Genomic DNA, 19,937 nt, shown 5'->3' on the forward strand with positions numbered 1-19,937 from the left:
AATGGGACGTCAAGAAACAAATCCCACTATAATCCTTTCACCAAGGAGAAAAAAAAATACTAGCAACAAGGCAATGGCACAGGAAAGACAACCCGAGAAATAAAAACATCACCTAAAACAAAGCCCTCCCGGGACCGAACACACTTAGCAGTAAAACTAAAACGAGAAGCTTCCTGCAGCCTGACTATCTCACTTTGCCACAGGCTGGGCAAACCGCAGTCTCACTATAGAAACAGCTGAAGAAGGATCCACAAGGCGCTGTCTGGCCCAAGACTTCTGTCTCACAGCAGGCACTAAGAGCCAAGCTGAGAAGACGCGCTGTCCTGCTCCTCACCACGGAAGGAATCCAATGCTTCCTGCACGCTCTTTTCATCTTGTAAGAACCCAGATGGGCTCGCCAGGCACACCTTTCTAACGGCCAGACCTTTCTAAAGTGTCTTCAGCTGATCGCTGCATGGCTCTGTGAGATGGTGGCTCTCAGCCCTGGCTACACACCACAGCTACTGGGGGCAAGGAGGGTTTTCATCTGAAAGACCTCCATGAAATAACAACATTAAAAACTGAAAGTAGTCAACTCTACCTCCAGAGAGTCGGACTCGCCAGACATGGTGAAGGGATGTGGACAAGTCTTTTGTATGTGTGTATGTCTGTGTCCTGTGTATACATGTGTGTGCACACGCATGTGCAGCCTAGAAGTCAACCTATGTGTCATTCCTTAAGCATCATTCCTATAAAAAAATCTTTTATTATTATTAGTGTGTGTGTGGTGTGTGTGTGCAGTGTGGGGGATGCATGGATATGGGGATTAAAGAACAATTTGTGCAGCGGGTTTTCCTCTCCTACCTACCACAGGGGTTTCGGGGGTCAAACTCTGGTCACCAGGCATGCACAGCAAGTTCCATGACCAACTGAGCCGTCTCTCCAGATCCTGGTACATATTTAAAAGAATAATATGCAGGTTGGGGATTTAGCTCAGTGGTAGAGCACTTGCCTAGCAAGCACAAGGCCCTGGGTTCGATCCTCAGCTCAAAAAAGAAAAAGAAAAATACTCTCCGGGCTGACTCTGACTCAGGTTAAGGGGAAATGAAACCATATTTCTTAACATTTGATCTGAATTCATGTCCTTTTTGTTTGTTTGTTTTTGAGACAGGGTTTCTCTGTGTAACAGCCCTGGCTGTCCTGGAACTCGCTCTGTAGACCAGGCTGGCCTTGAACTCTGAATTCATGTCTTCATTATGAAGCTTGAAGGTAAACCTCTCCATTCACCCTTTCAGGGGACGAATGGTGTTTGAGAGGCTCTCAGGTACATGGTACTGAGGAAAAAAAAATCAGCAGGACAGGAGATGGAGACGCCCTCCTGTGACAGACTTCCTAGAGCTTGGTGACAAAGAGGCAAACAGCTGAAATGCCACCAGTCAGACTCACTGGAGTGCAGCGGTCACTTCTTCCTACACGCTTACACTAGTGGTTTCCCCGGCTAAGACAGCACCCCTCAACTAAGTCTTTGCAGACTGCCAATGTTAAATATTTTTGTCAGAAAAACAGCTGTGCAAGAGGCCTGTCCCCCATGGGGCTTCTGCTCCAACAGGAACTCCCAGTCTTTCTGAGAATCACCCCTTTGTGTTTAAGGCAGAGTGGCCATGACCCTGAAGAAAGCATCATGGGAACAAAATTCAAACTTTATTTTCTGGGCTGGCCTTGGTGGTGCACACTAGTACTTCTATCACTTAGAAGTTGGAGGCAAGAGGATGAGGAGTTCAAAGTCAACCTCCAAAACAGAGTTTGAGGCCAGCTTGTGCTATGCAGACACTGTCTCAAAGGTTTATTTAAAAAAATAATAATCAAAGACGACAGTGTTTTCTCAAAAACTCTTTCCTAAAAGTGGCATTCCTTGTTCTCTTTGCCTGGAAGGACAGTGCTGTGCAGCTCTTTCCAGATTTCTTCCTGGCTTTCCAAAAATAAAAAATAAACCACCATCCTACCATAGCTTCTTCGTTTCCCCAGAAACACCCATTTGCGACCAAAAATCACCTACAAGCATTCTGACGACTCACACAGCCTTGTATGGTTTCCCCGGAGCAAATCCCTTCTGGTTAGAGATTTCATAAACCAGAAGAGCTTTGTGTCGCCTGTAAAGCTAGAAATGCCACCGTGCGCTCCCTCTTTTGGTTCAATTATATAAATAAGACCCGAGGGACCTCAACTGTTTACACACCTCCAGGCAGGGGAGAGAACTCTTTCCTCTGAGCCTTTGTATCCTGATGCCTGTACCTGCGTGTGCAAGCTTCAATCAAACCACGATCCCATGGCTCGATATTCTCATCCATAACATCCAAAGGTTGACCCATTCCAATTCCCTCCTTCCTTTCCTGCAGGGAATGGAGTCTAGGGTCTCAAACATGCCAACCAAGTGTTCCGCCACTGAGTCACAGCCCCAGTGAGGCAGGACAGTGTCAAAGGGGTTTCACTACCGTGTATCATATGTTCACTAAACACCCCTTCTTACAGGATTATCCCCGATCTCCAGAAGGTATACACAGGTTACCCTTGTGGACCAGAACAGAAGCAAGACTCAGCTACTTATACCATTTGGATAGATACGAGCAGAGTTAGGGGCAGAACACACTGGACATGCATAATGAAAGGGCTACATATATGGGCCATTATACTTGGGATTTTGCTCCTTTAATAATATGGGATGGCTACCACCCAATTTAGGGGCTGGGGATTTAGTTTGGTTGGTAGAGTGCTTGTCTAGCATGCACAAAGCCCTGGGTTCAATTCCCAGCACTGCATTCACCTAGCATAGTGGCGCAGGCCTGTCTGTAATGCTAGCGCCGGGAAACCAGGACAGTCAGGAGTTCAAGGTCATCCTCCGGCTACATCATGAGTTGAAATTTGAGACAGACCAGTCTGGGTGGGATACTTGAATCTATCTCCATTAATCAACGAGTCAATCAATAGAGCTAAAATATCTGAAGAACCTGACACGAAGTTCCCAGAACTTCTGGCCTGTTTTCTTTAAAGCACATCTAGGAATAATTAATTCCTAATAGTCTCACAAAATCATCCCAGCACACCTGAAAGCGTGGTGACAGAAGTCTGATTCCAAACCCCAGGTCTCTTCTTCCACGGTGTGAAGCTGTCGGCCAGTGCTCTGGGCACACCAGCAAAGAGAAAACAACACAGAGCTTGAGTGGGAACCAAGTTCACACTACCTACCTCCTCACAAGTTCAAAAGCAACTCTGATCTGGCCAGCTTCCAATGTGTAAAAAAACATCAGCACCTCTCTTCCAGATGTCTACACAGAATGAAAGGAATCCCAGAGGAGGAAGTTGGCATCTCAGACACTTGTGACACTCCAGCAACAGCAAAATGGCACCACAGGTCCAAACGCCGAGTTACCCGGCCTCTGGAACAACCCTCCATCCTTGCCCCACTCAGCAGCACCCCAAATCCGAGAGCCCCACTACAACCAGCATCTCGCTGCCTATTTTGACCCTGACAGGATGACAAGAAGGAACCAAAATTCAAAAAGCTTGATAAGGTTAAGAGAAAGTTTGACTCAACCTCTCAAGAGGAGGTGGAAAAAAGGCTACCCCGTGCATACAAACAACAGCTCCAGCATCAAATCCCTGCAGAGTTCTGACGGCCTGTGTATGCCAAGTCTGTGGTAGGTGCTGCTTAACAATAAAGTAGAAAGGCAGCAGTTAGCAAGGCAACACTTTAAGCACAGTAGGTCTCTGGGAGGCCACGATCCTATATAGTTCCTTGCTGGCCACTCCTATCTCAATTACCATATGGAATTCCAGGCTCCTCAGGAGCAAGGCTGACGAGACATGAAGGGTCCACACTGGAGAGACTACATGGCAAAAAATTAATTAGGGGAAAGGAGACCTTTTTCTGTCCTGAGAACAGAACAGTTCCAGAGCAAGGCAGCCAGTGAAACTGCTGGAACAAAATAACCAGACAGACAGTCCAAAGACTGTCTTCATGTGGGGAGGACCCTGTTCCTTAGGACATTTAAACTAGCTACTCATGGAGGATAAGAATTTGTGAACAGAGTCAGATTGGGCCTCTCTAAAATGCCAGTTCTGTGACACTCCACTTACCTAATATTATCCAGGCCACAAGCCACCAATGATCCTCAAAATTATCTGTCTCCCGATCAGCAGTTGTGCAGACCCGAAATGCTGCAGACCTACTCAGAGCCGCTCTCCTAAGGTTATTATCCTTCACACATCAAGAATTACCTCCCTGGCCAGGCGTGGTGGAGCACGCCTTTAATCCCTGCACTCGGGAAGCAGAAGCAGGCAGATCTCTGAGTTCAAGGCCAGCCTAGTCTACAGAGTGAGTTCAAAACAAAAAAACAAACAAAAGAACCACCTTCCTCTATTCAGAAATGTAACTTCACTTCTGGGAAGACCCCCCCCCCCACACACACACACACACTCCCGCTCACTGCAGAAGGGAAGCAGTGTCAACTACTTTGTGTCTGTAAATGTGCACATGCCTACAGGAACTTGGGTAGAAGCCGGAGGTCTACATACTTTATTCCTCTCCACTTTAGACTTCAAGATAGGGTCTCCCATAGAAACTGGGGCCCACATCTCAGCTTGGCTGGCCTGTGAGCCCCAGGACTCTTCCAGTCTCCCCTTCCCCAACACTGGGGCTACACACAGCTCTCATGAAGGTGCTGGGATTCTGAACTTGCTTCCTTGGGCTTGTGCAGCAAGCCAGCCCTTTACCCACTCCACTTCCCCCTAGGCCCAGCTTAGGCACTGCTGACGCCAGCACAAGCTCATCCTTTGGGCTGGGAGCGTTGCCCTGTGCTTTCAAGGCTTGTCTGTTGTTTTACATTATTTATTTAGGGGGAAGGGTATGCATCCAACATCAACTTGTGGAGGTCAGTCTCTCAGCTCACCGTGTGGATTCCAGGGATTAAATGCCCTTCCCTGCTGAGCTACCTCCAGGGCTCTGAAGGCTGTTTAAATGGCATCACTAACGAACAGACGCCAGTAGCTCCTGCCCCAGGGCTAAGATAAGCACACATTCTCCACATGTTGCCAACTGCCTGCTGGGAGGACCTCAGGTTGATTTACTCATTGGTAGCTGACTTTCCCACTAACCAGGTTAGGATTTTTATTTACTTCTCAAAGCCTCCACTGAACTGTGTGCCCCATACCTTCCTTTGAGACAACCACACCCCTAACTACTGTCAGGAGCCCACTCTGGTCCCTGCTTCTGCCTTCTCTCTCTCTCTCTCTCTCTCTCTCTCTCTCTCTCCTCTCTCTCTCTCTCTCTCTCTCACACACACACACACACACACACACACACACACACACACACACACAGTCACCCTGAACTATTGGACTTCTGCATGTTTATCTGCTCTCATGAGCACAGCAATCCTCTCCAGGTTCCCACGGCATCCGCTCTGCTCCCTGCTCACTGCCTGTACTCAATACTATCTGGTGTTTCTCAGGCCAAAGACCAGTAGAAAGGTGAGAGCCTTTCATATTACCACTTCAAGAACCTATGTGGCAGTGTGTGGCAGGTCACACTAGTGATCCTAGCACCAGGAGAAAGGATAAAGTGGACAGTCTTGAGTTCCAGGCCAACCTGGGCCACAGTGAGACCCTCCCCATATCAAAAAAACAAAACAAAATAAAAAGAACATAGATGATCATAAATACAAAGATCCATCAAAACTTTAGCCTTACGGTCTGAGCCAATTTATCTACAACTCACCCACAATACCAGGAAAGTCCAATTTCCAAATCAGAGAGCTTCCAAAACAATTTAACTATTTAGACAAGTCAAACACATATGGATTGCTGAAAACTTCAAAAAATAAAATAAAAATAAAAACCTCAGAAAAACTTCATACACTATACAACTTATGGGGGGGGGGGCATTGTTGACCAAGGTTTTTCAAGCTGTAGGGGAAAAAAGCAGGCAAAGAAAACGGTGGCCATGGCTCAATACTCTTGCATCAGGAGTGGTGCTGAGCTGGGGGAGGGGACGCTGGGTCACCTGAGGACAGCTCACTCTGACCTCTTAATCTGTTAGGCTTCAATCAACGAAGTTTACACACCTTCAATAAAAACTAGAGGAATCTAAGATAGTGTGCTGGTGTGGACAGAGCTGGGAACTCTGCATTTTGGAATCCTGTCCAGCAGCACTGTGGGTTACTTCCTTTCATAGAGAGGGCGACCTAAGTAAGGAGCAGAAGTCAACACTTGCAAGTTTCCCGCCTCATTTCAATCTTCAATTCTTTTTCATGACGAGATGTTGGATTTTAACTTCAGTTGACGTCAGGAAAACTCTGCCCCTGACCTAACTGATAATATATAGTCTCAGTGTTCATGAGATATTAAAACAGATGGTATCTGAAGACATCGGTGCTTACAATGCAGCGTGACTCCCCCAGTTCTGTAAGACCCCGCTGTCCCAGCAGCTTTGGGGACGAAGGTCTGAGCCATGTTCTCCTTGGCATACGGACGGGCCCTTGGTTGTTCATTAAGTAAACAGCCCTCACCCGCACTGCAGACGGGAATTCCCTGCTTATCCAGGCCTCTTCCTACGCTCCAGCACCGCGAGTGTACTAGGTGCTCAGTAAACACTGCCTGGGTGGGATTTTATTATTTAAACTGCCAAGGAAAGTTTCCAGAAGTCATCTACATCTCTTCCAAAACCACGTCTTCACAGCTGTCTTGCCCAATACAAAAATAAAAACTGAAAAGAAAAAGAAAAAAAACTTTCCAAGTCAAGGAGAAGAAAATCTTGGGAGGAAACGCCAATCGAACAGGAGCCGCAAGAGTCTCAGGCTGGGGCTCCAGTTGGGCGCCCAACACTCGGTCTCTTTGCCTCCCCCTTCCCGCTTCCATGTCTTCGCTTGCTTTTTCCTCCCAGCAATCCTACTTGCTCACTTTCAGCCACAACAAACCCCAGCTGAGTGGGAACCACTGAGGCCCTAGGATACCCCACCCCTCTCCAGAGGGGACCTACCTCTCCTCCCCTCGACCCGAAGCAGCTCTCCTTCACTGCGGATGGCTTAAAAAAGAAAAGGAAAAAAAAAAATCAAAGAACAACAACAACAACAACAAAAATCTCACGTCCTTATCTGCTAGGGATACCCCACATGAAGGGGGACAGGAAGAGGGAGACCCCCATCGACACTCCAGTAACTGGAGGCGACAGTCCTCTGGGCAAGCACCCCCGTTTTCCTCTTTTCCAAGCCCCTAAGCCAGAATCAAACAGAAGTCCGGCTCCCAGGAGCCCACGCTTCCAAACAAGCTAGAAGCGGATTATACCGGTACCCAACCCGGAGATGGCCCGCGGCGCGCTGGGTGCACCTGCGGCCCCAGTGCCCTCCCCCCGGGCGCGGGAGGCGGGGCGCAGGGCCTCCCCTCCCCGCCCCAGCCCCCGGGCTCCCAGCTCGGCCCACCCGGAGCGGGACGGAGGCGGATGGGGAAGCGTTTCTGGAGAAGTTCAAGGGCTCCTCTAGCCGGCACCCGGCCAACCAGGCCAGACACCAAACACCCACCTCCGGGAAGACTCGGAGCCGCCGCGATGGGCAATCTCCGCCCCTACGATCGCGCGCACGGAGGCCGAGGCGGGAGCGCGGCAGCCGGCACCCGGCCCGCGCAGGGCCCGAAGCGGAACAATGTTCCGGCGCTGGGTGGGGGCCTTGTCGCGCTGCCCGCCCCGGGGTCCCGATACCCCCGCGGGTCCCCGATCGCGGCCCCGGAGGCAGCCTGGGCTCCACCGCGGCACCGGGCGTGGAGAGACAGGACGCCTGCGCACCCGGGGGCCGCTCCACCTGCGCCCTCCCGGCCCGGGTGGACCGACGCGCACCCACCTTCGCGGGCAGCCCGGGCCGCGCGCGCCGGAGCTTAGGCGGAGGCGGGAGGCGGCGGCATCACCTGCGGCGGGCGGCGGCTGCACCGGGACGCGCCCCGGAGGCGCGCGGCGCCCTGGACCCTGAGCCCGCGGCCCCGCCCGCGGCTGCCACCTCGAAGCGCGGCGGAGGAGCCGGGGCACCCCGGGCGGCGGCAGCAGCGGCGGCGGGAGCAGCAGCACATGACTCTGTAACGAGGGGAATTAGACAAAGCGTAACATGGACTCCGGGCCCGTGCAGGCGCCGCAGCTCTGGGACCAACCGCAGCCAGCGAGCGCCGCGACTGGCCGGGTCGCAGCCAATGGGGCGGGCCCGGGCCTCCATGTGATTGCCTGCGCTGTGCCCGCGCGCCCCGCCGCGCCCGCCTAGGGGTCCGGCCGGCTGGTCGGAGGTGCTGCGTGGTGGGGAGGTGGCCCGGATCCCCGACTAGCTGCTAGCGCTCAGCAGGTGCACGGGGCGGAGAAGGATAGCCGCGGAACGTCGCCGAAGGCGCAGTGCTTATCTTCCCCCAACGCGCACCTGGGCAGGGCATGGTGCCAGGCTGTCCTGTTCCTCTGTAGGAAAGGGCTGGGCCGGGAAGCTTCATCGGTCCTGGAATTTCAGGAGGCTAAAAACTGATCGTGGAGATTGGGAGAATGGGGGGGGGGGGGGCATTAAAAAGTCATCCAGTGCCTTCCAACTCGAAGGAGAGAGCAATTACCTGGATTTCGGGCACTTGGTACTGAATGTCTGCGCGAACAGATGCTCGGCTTCAGCAAGCTGCCTCTGCTATTAAAGCCTTTTCTTGCAGATTTTGTTTTCAGCTGAATCTGGACTTCCCTCACCCCATTCCTTTTCACCAAAAACCTCGTGCCTACGAAATAGGCACTTGGGAAATTGTTCTAAAAAGTTTACCAGCTTGATCGCTTTCCCGTGTGTTTTTGCTGTTGGTGCGGTCGAAGTTTTCTTAGTCCGTTTTTTCTCCGTGGAAAGGCAGGGGCCAAGACACCAAGTCAGGAGGATTAATTATTTTTGTTCAATCAAAGAAAGCAAATGCCCCCTCCCCATACTCCAGTATCTCCTTTCATCCGAAACCACGTGTTTCTAGAATTGTGGGAAGTCGTGCCCATAAACATCCCATCAAGATCCATTTAACATCTCACGCTCTTAACGAGCCAGCGCCACACAAGGCACCTAGGAAGGGTGGAGTCCTATAGAGATGGGGCACTAAACAGATGGCTTTCTGGGCTTCAGAACGAAGACAGTGGCTTCTTAGATGGTGAGCCACTACAAATAAACAGCCTGGACAAGGAGGGAGTTAGCGAGAGGACCCACGCCCAACCGCTGAGCAGCCCTAGGCGGTTCAAGATGGAGCCTCTGCTTTCTCTTTCCTTCCGGGACCCTCGGGAGTGCAGCCTCTCCTGTTCCCCACACCCTGCCAAGGAGGAAGTGCGTGGGCAGCCAGTGTGTGGCAGGTGATCTAATTACAGTCCTGGGTTTGCTGATCTAGGAGGTTAGAGCCGTTTTCATCCTCCTGACAGACAGTGATGTGATGGCTTGATGGAAATTATCCCCCTGTTACCAGCTTAGAAAGTTACGCCCGTTTGCGGAGACAACCCTATACTCCACTTACTTTCCTACCTTCCCTTTGTTTTAAGCTGATTCTTGATTTTTTTTTTTTTAAAGATGGTTTTATTATTGGTATAAATTAAAAGCTAGGTGGGCATGGCGGCTTGGGCCCATAATCTCAGCATTTGAGTCGGGAGGACACAGAGCTCAAAGTATGAGGCCAGCATGGGTTGCATGAGGTCCTGTTTCAGAAACCACTCTAACCCTAGCCCTCTCCCCGAAAAGATTGATATAAATTGAGAAAGTGATGTTCAGACAGCAGTCTATAGCACATACCACAGAGAGAACACATTGAACAAATTCTAATGAAATACAATTTGGAAATTTTGTTTTGTTTTTGAGACAACTCAATAGCATAGGCTGACCTGAACTTGCTGTGTATCTGGAACTCCTGATTTCACCTCCAGAGTGCTGGGGTTACAGAAGAGTGAGTCACATGCCCAGCCTTGTGTAGTCTGTGTGCATTTCCTACAAGGGAGAGCAGGTGCCCATGGAGACCAGAGGTGTTGAATCTGCCTGGAGCCAGAGTTATAGGCAGTTGTGAGCTGTCTGATATGGGTGCTGGGAATCCAACTCTGGTCATCTGCAAAAGTGACCACTGAGCCATCTTCTCAGCCCCTCAATGTGGATGTTGGGATGGGGGGGTGTTGTTTGAAGACAGGGTCTTACTATGTATCTATCCCTGGCTGTCCTGGAAATTGCTATGTAGACTAGGCTGGCCTTAAATTCACAGAGCTGTGGCCTGCCTCTGCCTCCAAAGTCCTGGGATTAAAGGTAATGTGAAAAGTGCGGGTATTATTTTTGAAATCACGCTTCCACATCTAGGAACTTTTGCTTTTAGTACATGTAAAAATTGTGTCAAGAATATTTACATGTGGCATCTTACTGTGGGATGATCCTTCTGTATGCTATGACTGTGTGTTGCTCTCACTGGTTGATAATAAAGCTGTTTGGCCTATGGCAAGGCAGGATAAGGTTAGGTGGTACATTCAAACTGAGGACTGAGATGAAGAAGGATGGAGTCTAGGGAGGCTTGAGTCAGCCACCTAAAAAGCAAGATGCCAGAGGACAGGTAAAGCCATAGCCATGTGGCAATACATAGATTAATAAAAACATGTTAATTTTTTGCATATATTTTTTTTATTTTTTAATTACACTTATGATATTCATTAATTACACTCATGATAGTAATTACACTTGTGGTATTCATTGATTACATTCACAGTATTCATTCAATAATTATATTTATGAAGAAATGGGTTAATTTAAATGTAGGAGCTAGTTAGTAATACGCCTGAGCTATAGGCCAAGCATTCTGTAATTAATACAAGCGTTTGTGTGTTTATTTGGGAATAGGTGGTCAGAACAGAAACTCTACCTTTGTTTACAGTGTCTGAAGACATAGCTTAATTGATAGAGTGTTTATCTAGCATGCAGCAAGTTTGGGATTTGATCTCAAGCTCCAAATACACATCAGGTATGGTGGCACATGTCTGTAATCCTAGCCATTTTGGACATGGAAGATGGAGAATCAGAAGTTGAAGGTCAGCCTTGACTACGTAACAAATTTGAGCAAGCCTAAGATACTCAAAACATTGTCTCAAGAAAAAGAAGAGTGAAGAATCAATACACAAAATAAAGTTAAATAAAAAAATGAAAAATAACTTTGGTAGTCCAGAATATACTAATAAAATGGAAAACCCTATTTGAACCCCACTCCTTCTCCCCAAGGAAAATAACTGGGATGAGAGGGGCAAAAGATGAAAATTGAGCAGGGCATGGTGGCGCACGCCTTTAATCACAGCACTTGGGAGGCCAGGTCAGGTGGATCTCTCTAAGTGTGAGGCCAGCCTGGTCTAAACAGTGAATCCTCGGGCCTATGTAGAGAGACCCTGTCTCAAAAAGAAAAAAAATTAGCTGGGCATGGTGGTGCACACCGCTTTAATCCCAGCACTCAGGAGGCAGAGGCAGGTGGATGTCTGTGAGTTCAAGGCCAACCTGGTCTACAAAGTGAGTTCCAGGACAGCCAGCCATGGCTGTTACAAAGAGAAACCCTGTCTCAAAAACCAAACACACACACACACACACACACACACACACACACACACACACACACACACACGAGAAAGAGAGAGAGAGAGAGAGAGATTATAAAAGATAAAAATTAATTTTAAATTAGAGTCAAAATTAAGAGAAGGGTACGAGGCTACTCCAGACCTGCCTATGGGGGTGACAGGAAACAGTCATGTTTCTAGAAGTTCAACAACAGATGCATAGAGCTCTTACTATCTGTTGCTTATTAAGTTGAGAGCGATCACCTGTGCCTGTGCATGGCACGTCTGTATCAGAATAGCCACAGTGGCCAATGCCGCCACAGGCCTTCCCACCCCACAGGCACTGCCCTGCATGCTGCTGCTTACCTTTAGCCTGCATAGCACACTGGGAGGCAGTATCATCATCTTTTTTTTTTTTTTTTGCTGTGGGAAAATAAAAGACTAAAAATTATACAACGAGGGAACAGTCACATCTCCAAGGTGACTGAAATGCTTTTTTATGTTTGTATTTATTTATTGGGGGGGGCTAGGGAGCACCCATTCCACAAGCACTATCATGCTCAAAACTTGTAGGAGCCAGTCTCTCTCCTGGGGGGGGGGGGGAGGCTCAGGGATGGAACTCACAGGTCCAGACTTAGCAGCAAGCACCTTTATCCACTGAGCCATCTCACTCACCCCAGGCTGTCTTTTAAGTGGCTTCATTTGCCCTGAAAAGTCCAGTTAATCACAAAACTGTCCAAAAAAAGCCTACTATTTGATGTACCTCTCCTTTCCCCAAGTGTCTGAATTATAAAGTTAATTTGCACTTACCTGTGCTGGAGCATGCTTGAAGGCTCTTGATAATACTAGATGAGTGAGCAATCGACCTTCTTACTCGAGAAGGCACATCAGGCTCCTTGGAGGGGCTTTGACGTTATTTTTCCATCATCAAGTAAAAAACTAACATATGATAGCCATAGACATCCCAATAATCTATAGGCATATCTATTTAAATTAGTCTCAAATGTGCTGGAATAATCTGTAAAATGAAAAAGAGCCCTGGGGAAAGGGGCTAAATCTGGCGACACCTGCATATCCACAGATAAGTAATGAAGGATATGGTAGATATGCTGAAAGATTTATGACAGTGAGAAAACGTATGGGAAGGGCTTAGCCAGGTGCCGAGAACATAGCACTATCTAGTATAAACATTTCCACATAGCAAAAGTGTGACGTAATGGGTCGTGGTCCTCTCACAGCATTGCTGATGTTTAGATCCCCACAGTGACCGACGAATACTACAACCACACGGTGTGAGCTCAGCCCTGCAAACGGCAAAGCAGCGCCTGCCCATTTGGAGTTTTGGGGCCAGGGTCTCATGTAGCCCATGCTGACCTTCGAATTCTGCACGCGCACCCCTCCCCCATGCTGGGATCACCGGTGGATGCCACCGCTCCTGGCTTATCTTCATTCAGTCTTTCTTGCCTTCTTCGAGCTAGCTCTCTCTTCTTTTCTTTAAATATATTTAAGCCATCTCACTTTAGGACTTAAATAAATAAGCCCTTAGCTCTGGGAGCAGGAGGCAAATTGCTTCCTTTACAGCTGAGGAAATTTCAGTGATGGAGGCCAGAGGAGTTGTGAGCAGGTCAGAAAGGAAATGGACCTGGGTGGACCGTATTGGGTAACTTCCTATGATGTAACACATGGCCAGACTGCTATAGTTAGAAAGAGTGTGTTGAAATTGAAGCCAGAAAAACTAAGACACATGTCTTAACCCGAGAGAATAAGAAGTGTGTCTGTGCCTTCCCAGATGGATTCTGAGATTGGCAGATTCCAGCAGGCCTGTCTGGGAGAACAGGCATCTCTTCATTGGTAGCCCCAAAGTAAATGTACCATTTCAGTAACTTAAGGGAAAAACAACAAACAAGAAAACAGATAGACATGAAACGTTTCATCACCTGCCGATCTGTACCTGCATGCTCAATCTTCCTGCCTGCTCCTGCCCTGGCTAAAACATGGTCATGGCAATACTGTAGTGGACAGGGGCAAATTGAGAGGTGACATCAGCCGTCAGTTGAGATGGATGTGACCAAGGGCAAGAGAGGAGGGGATTTCAGTCAGAACAGGCATATTTCCCCATCAGAGTAAGGTATAAAACTCCTCTTGATTGCCACCTCTACCCAGTTCTCGTTTCACATTTGCATATAAACACCCCAAGAGAATTCTCTGTACTCAATGTTACAAATGCCTCTCGGGTTTTTTTTTTTTTTTTTGTTGTTTTTTGTTCTAACACTCCATTGATTCTTGGTGTTTGTTTGTTTTGAAACAGGGTCTCCCGTATCCCAGGCCAGCCTTGAACTCAGATCTTGGCATCTTGACTGATGTCCTTCTGCCTGTACCTCCCAAGTGCTGAGATCACAGGTGCACAACACCATGCATGGTTATGTGGTTCTGGGGGTGAAAGCCAGGGCCACTGGAATGTTAGAAAAACATCCTACCCATTGAGCTACACCTCCAGCCCCTGACTCGGGGTTTTTACTAAAACATCTTGTCACGGTAGCTGATGATGTCAACCTCATCAAATATAGTGAGCAATCCTTGGTACTAAATTGGCCTCTCAGAACCACTGAATGCTGTCACCTGCTTTAGAATACTACCTTCTCCACCGACCAGGGCGCCCCCATTCACTCCTTTCAATGTCTATATTCAGCACGTGGTTTGGAACTCCTCCCCTGGCCAATGACTCCATTTGTGTCTCCAGTACTGAGCCCTCTCTCCTAAGCTCCAACCTGTGTTCTGCCTTGCTAGCTTTCCCACAGAGACACCTGAGAGCTAGTGCAAACTTGAGTGACCAGAACCTCACGTTTGGTTTCCCTTTGGAGCCCGCCCTTCCTCAGAGCTTCCCTCCCCCCTATTCCCCACCTCGCCTCCCCAATGTGGTAAGGTGCCCTTGGTGCTGCTCAGACTAAGTGCTCTGAAGTCATTCTCGACTTTCTCACCATCTAAACCATCAGGAAGTCTGTTAGTTCTTCCCTCCCTCCGGAGCTGAGGACCGAACCCAGAGCCTTGCACTTGCTAGGCAAGCGCTCTACCCCTGAGCTAAATCCTCAACCCCAGTCTGTTAGTTCTTGTCACGGCTTGACTATGAAACCTTCTGAACAGGCTCATGCAATGAGGACTTAGTCTACAGTTGGTGGCATTCTTGCCTGGGAGGCTTGTGGAAACTCTCCCAGATGGGACATGGTTGGAGGAAGTAGCTCACTGGGGGACACGCACTTGTGGGAATGTCTGGCTTCCTTACTGTCCGTCTGTCTGTCCTCCTTCCAGCACCCATGAAGTAGGCAGCTGTGTTCTGCTATCCCATGATGCTCCGTTTCATCTCAAGCCTACAGCAACAGACCAGTGAGACCATGGCAGTCATGCCTGTCACCCTGAGCCAGAACAAATTGTCTTTCAAACAACCCTCAGGTACTTGTCACAGCAACAACACCCCACCACCACCACCACCACCCTACACACAAACACTCCTCTACCTTCTAAATACAGCCTGATGCTGTGGAGTAACAGGTTGTCAACAACGCGCTGAATAATGATGGTAGTTCCCTAAGACTACATAACCTGGTTACCTTGTAAGCATTTTAGTTTGTACAAACATGGCTTTGTAAAATGTTTGCCCCACTGCCGAGAGGTGCTTCCTCTGACCACGTTGACCTGGTGGACCATCCTTTGTTGTGTAACAGTTTGCTTCTAGATTGAGGTGCTCCATCCTACTGTAAAGCCTCTTAAACCAGAAAGTAAGCCCTCAAAAATAGCTCCCGGAAGTCCCTGAAACTCACCAGGGTCAGTCGGTCCCTCCTTCCAGAGCAAGCAATGAAGACAGCTGACCGTCACTCTCAGACAAGCCAAGCTGCCTGGAAGAAGTTTAGACCAACTGAGTTACCTGGAAAGGACACTCTCCAACCTGTTGAGCTGTGCAGTGTGCTCCAAGTTCCCAGCTGTGTGAGCTGCCACCCGTGCTGGGGTGGGCTGTGGTGATGCAGCTGTCTTTGACTCATTTCTACTCTGACAAGTAACCTCTCACCACATTGCTATAAAGAACCCAGTAAAACTCATTGGCTCACCAATGTGGACTTTGCTGGTGTCCATACTGTGGTCTGTTGTTAGCCCCCTGTCTGAGGTGAGTAGACATTTGTCCATGTCTCCTAGGGATATTGTCACACAGCATCTGGCTCTCAGACCTTTGGACTCAGACTAATAACCCTGGATTCACCTGGGTCTTGTCCAGCTTGATGATATTGAATGGAGCTTTTCAGCCTTCATAATTGCATGAGTCAATTCCCATAATAAACCCTCTCATGTCCGAATCTGTATATTTATATCGTCTACCTGAATCTATTTGCCCATCTATTATCTAACATCCCCTAATCTCTCCATCTATCTGTATCCTATTGTGTCTATCTGGAGGACCCTAATATAGAGAGTTAAGGACATCAGTCTAAACCACTCATGCATGAGAAAGGGCCTGGTAAGTTCCTTTTTCTGGGAGTCTATAACAGCCTATAATGACTACCTGTGCGATACTATGAAATAGGTTATTGCGTCTTTGACCCTCTGTCCTGTCATACAGCTCCTAAAACTTTTGGAATCTTGTATATTGTTGTTATTGTTGCCTTAACCCCTTCTGTGCTGGTGTGAGCTGATGACTGGTAGTTCTTATGTGGCTTTTCCAATGGGGGCTGGTCACTGGGAAGACCAAGTTAGAATCAGAGTTGGAACTCTGACCGTCACTTCCGCTGACCTCTGTGGAGTGAACTGATCAGTAGTGATCACTGATGTATCTCAAATGTGTGTGAGTGAAGTCTCAAGGCACGCCCAAAGAAACATTCAGTGAGCTCCCAGCTCAAGGCCACATGCCTAGAGAGGTCTAGAAATTCGGATCCTGCCCTCCCCTACTTTGCCCCATGAATCTCTTTATCTCTGTGCCATGTGCTTTTCTCCACAATAAACCACTAAACACATTTCCCTGAGAGTCATGAAGTCCCAGCAAATTAAACTTAGTAAGGGGATGGCAGGGGCCCCAGCTTGTGTCTGCTCAGTTGGAAGCATGGGCCACAACCTGCGACTTGCTACTAGTGACAGACTTGGGACTCCACCCTCAACCTGTGGGATCCTGTGATAGATACTTCAGGTGGATACTGATGGGAGTGAGTTGAATAAGATGATGACCAGCTGGGACCCACTGCAGAATCAATGGCTTATGTGCTGGGGGCTGGGAGATTCCCACACCTGAGACATCACAGGACTCTTGTGTTGATTGTTGCTGAGCGAGAGAGTAGAGGAACAAAGTCTGAGCTCTGTGTGCCCCTATGTTGGCCCCTGAAAGGTGGTGTTCAGCACACTCATTTTAGCTCCTCTCTCCCCTCCCCCAACTCCCACTCCTGAGACAGGAATTCACAGAGCTCTGGCTGGCCTCAAAGTCCCTACATAGCCAAGGATGACTTATCATTCTGATATTCCTGCCTCTTCCCTCCCAAGTGCTGGTGTGTGCACCCCCACATCTGGGGTGTTTGGGGGCTTGAACCCAGGACTTGCTGTATGCTAGGCTAGCAGCTAGCCCTCTACTAAACAAGCTACACCCCCATCCCTGGGTGCTTCTGTTGTTGTTGTTAACTGCTTAATCTCATTAAAAGTCTAAACACAAAATTGTTTGCCCTTTTTCATTATGAGCACTAGACATGAGTGGCAACTCAAAAAATTACTCTTCTGACCCCATCTACTTTTGATTAATTAGAGTCACATGCATCAGTAATGCATACTTCATACACTCCAGCAGAAAAGCTCTCTCTCTTCCAGACACAGATTTAAAAACGAGTGCTGTTGTTCACACATGTCCCCTGTACTTTTCAGCATTATGAAAATCCTTTCTTTTGAGCAGGAGGACCAGGCGGCCCTTCATCCTTCTTGTGACAAGTGCTTCCACCTTCTGCACGATCATCGAATGTTCAGAATAGCATGGCTCCTGAAGACAAAGACAAATCCTACTGACGGGATGTGTTTGGATGCCAACACAGTTCCGTGGCTGGGGGGAGGGGGGGGGGAGGCTGTTTATTCAAGCCTCCCTCATAGCTCCCTCTTTCCCCAGACCATGCCCACACCAAGAGCGGATCCACATGGTCTGAATATCACAGGCTGCAGTCAACAACTTCAGGCCATCCGATGAAGGCATGGCAGAGCTCCAGCCAAGGGCGGAAATACCCTCATGGCAGGAGTGGCCAGAGGACTTTGGAATGATCGGCAGGCTGAGCATGAGCAACAACTGAGCTTCAGTGACCTGCCCAGAAGGACCTGGATGATACTTAGCTGAGGTCCAGAGAACAAGTGCGCATGCCTAGCTGCTGTGCCTCTCCCAGGGCAGCAGTACTGCTTGTGACTTGGATCCCAGGTCACTCAGCTCTGACCGGAGTGGACTCCAGCGTTCGGTGGATGGGGCTCTGCCATGTTTCTCGACACAGTGTCTTACCCTCAGTTAGACATTGGAACCTTTTTCTCCTGTTTTTGTTTTGTTGGTGTTGTCAGGTGTGGTTTAGGGGTGTCAGTCTGACATGATCAATGAACAAAAATCTGAGATGGCAGTTGCCCCTTCCATAGGCTTCCTGATCAATGCTGGCTGTTCAATTCTAAGATGAAGAATGGGGAATGTGCAGGTGTGACATGCTTGAAGCTGCCAAAGGCAGCCAGGAATTCCCAGCCCCTGGCTCTTCCCTCCTAGCTCTCCCTTGGCACCTGGGGCTGGAACTGACTTTTCTAACTCCCTCACCTACATCTTCAGCTTCTCCTAGGTTCACAATGAACCCCTGTGTGGCATAAGTGTGAGGTGTGGGGGCTGCCATCCAAAAAAGAAACTACTGCACCAAAGAGGAAAGACTGGTTGCAGAGGCGTGCCAGCCAGCCATGGTGTTCTGTAGCTGCTACTGGGTAATGTCTGAAAATTCTCCTCTTCTACACAAAGCCAAATGGGGCTGATTAAGCTCCTCTGGTGTAATTTTTAAAAAGAAAAGACAAGTTAAAAATAGCCTAAGAACAAGAGCTAGAAGCTTAGAGCTGTTAGGAAGAGCTAAGGATGAGGTCTGGGGCAGCTTCATAATCACCATTCACAGACCTGCTGGGGCAGGACAAAGAGCCCTCCAAGGACAGAGTATGCTTCCAGGGTCACACTGAGACACTGTTGTATTTTCTCTTTCTTCCCTCCCTCCCTCTCTCCCTCCCTTCCCCCTTCTCTCCCTCCCCTTTTTCTTTTTCTTTTCTTTTTCTTTCCTTTTTGAGATGGGTTCTCATGTTGCCCAAGTTGGCCTTAAACTCAGTATGTAGCAAAAGATGACCTGGGACTTCTGATGTTCTTATCTCTCCCATCGGTGCTGAGGCCACAGGTGTGTGCCCCCATGAGTGCTGAGACCACAGGTGTGTGTCCCCATGAGTGCTGAGGAGTGAAGTCACAGGTGTGTGCCCCCATGAGTGCTGAGGTCACAGGTGTGTTTCCCCATGAGAGCAGAGGTCACAGGTGTGTGTCCCCATGAGTGCTGAGGTCACAGGTGTAAGCCCCCATGAGTGCTGAGACCACAGGTGTGTGTCCCCATGAGTGCTGAGATCACAGGTGTGTTTCCCCATGAGAGCAGAGGTCACAGGTGTGTGTCCCCATGAGTGCTGAGGTCACAGGTGTGCTTCCCCATGAGTGCTGAGGTCACAGATGTGTGTCCCCATGAGTGCTGAGGTCACATGTGTGTTTCCCCATGAGAGCTGAGGTCACAGGTGTAAGCCCCAATGAGTGCTGAGGAGTGAAGTCACAGGTGTGTGTCCCCATGAGTGCTGAGATCACAGGTGTGCATTTTCTACAGTGATGATGTTCAAACCCAGGACTTCGTGCATGTTAGCTGGCATGCCACCAGCTGAGTCAGATCCCCAGCCTTTGTGGGTATGGTGCCCTTGGACGAGTGGACTCAGATTTGTGCATGTCCAGTCTTATGATCCAGTTCTCCTCTACCAACCACACCAGTCCCCTGGGTCTAGGGTTTTCCTCTTGCACCATAGTAATAACAGAGCTGTTGTCCAGATTTTGGAAGTCTCCAGTGATAACCTCTGTGACTCAAGGTCTAGCCTCAGCCTTGCTTAGCAGAGGTCAAGAAATGTTATCCCAGCAGGCCATGAATAAGGTAGACACAGATTAAGACAGAGTCAGCCACTTGACAGATGTGGGGACACATGTGCCAGTGTGGGGACTCAGCTAGAACATGGGAGTCTTTGAAGCCCTAGGGGACACTGGTTGCATAGAGAAGGTCTCAGTTGGGGGAGCTGGCTCCTGAGTCTAAGGAGGCAAAGAGCAGGAACTGCATTGACT

The 19,937-nt window shown here is 49.0% G+C and overlaps 1 protein-coding gene across 4 annotated transcripts in view; it reads right to left on the bottom strand.

Moving 5' to 3' along the window:
* Lrrc8d (leucine rich repeat containing 8 VRAC subunit D) overlaps positions 1–8,171 on the bottom strand; it is a 112,709-nt gene extending 104,538 nt beyond the window's left edge. For 2 of the 4 annotated variants that reach the window (XM_036201273.1, XM_036201270.1), the window contains exons 1-2: positions 7,866–8,171; positions 7,013–7,057 (exon numbers count right to left, since the gene is read on the bottom strand). The gene's annotated coding sequence lies outside the window, so the exon portion shown is untranslated. Of the gene's footprint in view, positions 1–7,012; positions 7,058–7,550 lie in introns of all 4 variants that reach the window. The other 2 variants (XM_036201271.1, XM_036201272.1) reach the window with 2 other exon arrangements.
* Between the last annotated feature and the right edge of the window lie 11,766 nt (positions 8,172–19,937).

Source organism: Onychomys torridus, chromosome 10 (assembly GCF_903995425.1).
Source record: "Onychomys torridus chromosome 10, mOncTor1.1, whole genome shotgun sequence".
NCBI lineage: Eukaryota > Metazoa > Chordata > Mammalia > Rodentia > Cricetidae > Onychomys > Onychomys torridus.